This window comes from Cervus canadensis, chromosome 25 (genome assembly GCF_019320065.1).
Source record: "Cervus canadensis isolate Bull #8, Minnesota chromosome 25, ASM1932006v1, whole genome shotgun sequence".
Taxonomy (NCBI): domain Eukaryota; kingdom Metazoa; phylum Chordata; class Mammalia; order Artiodactyla; family Cervidae; genus Cervus; species Cervus canadensis.
The window spans coordinates 32,247,913-32,248,772 of record NC_057410.1 but is presented as its reverse complement, the minus strand read 5'-3'; the positions used below and the strand labels follow the sequence as shown (position 1 = coordinate 32,248,772).

Sequence of the window (860 nt, the reverse complement as noted above, 5' to 3'; positions counted from 1 at the left end):
CCACACCCTCTCCAGCATTTATTGCTTGTAGACTTTTGGATAGCAGCCATCCTGACTGGCATGTAATGGTACCTCATTGTGGTTTTGATTTGCATTTCTCTGATAATGAGTGATGTTGAACATCTTTTCATGTGTTTGTTAGCCATCTGTATGTCTTCTTTGGAGAAATGTCTGTTTAGTTCTTTGGCCCATTTTTTGACTGGGTCATTTATTTTTCTGGAATTGAGCTGCAGATTTTTGAGATTAATCCTTTGTCTGTTGCTTCATTTGCTATTATTTTCTCCCATCTGAGGGCTGTCTTTTCACCTTGCTTATAGTTTCCTTTGTTGTGCAAAAGCTTTTAAGTTTCATTAGGTCCCATTTGTTTATTTTTGCTTTTATTTCCAATATTCTGGGAGGTGGGTCATAGAGGATCCTGCTGTGAAAAAATATGGAACGCTTCACAAATTTGCGTGTCATCCTTGCTCAGGGGCCATGCTAATCTTCTCTGTATTGTTCCAATTTTAGTATATGTGCTGCAGAAGCGAGCACGGGAGGTATTATTTCTGGAGGTGAGTCCCTTGGGACCTCTTTGGTGGGTCCCTTGGACCAGGAGTGGATCAAGTTTGGGTGGCTCCCAACTCTAGGATTATGGAAAAGGCAATGGCAACCACTCTAGTACTCTTGCCTGGACAATCCTATGGACAGAGGAGCCTGGTAGGCTGTGTGGTCCATGGGGTCGCTAAGAGTCGGATATGACTGAGCGTCTTCACTTTCACTTTTCACTTTCATGCGTTGGAGAAGGAGATGGCAACCCACTCCAGTGTTCCTGCCTGGAGAATCCCAGGGACAGGGGAGCCTGGTGGGCTGCCGTCTATGGG

At 44.7% G+C, this 860-nt stretch overlaps 1 non-coding gene across 1 annotated transcript; it reads right to left on the bottom strand.

Moving 5' to 3' along the window:
* Positions 1-424: 424 nt before the first annotated feature.
* LOC122427902 lies at positions 425-531 on the bottom strand. The gene has a single exon (XR_006265593.1). It is a non-coding gene; the product is annotated as a U6 spliceosomal RNA (small nuclear RNA).
* Positions 532-860: the final 329 nt, after the last annotated feature.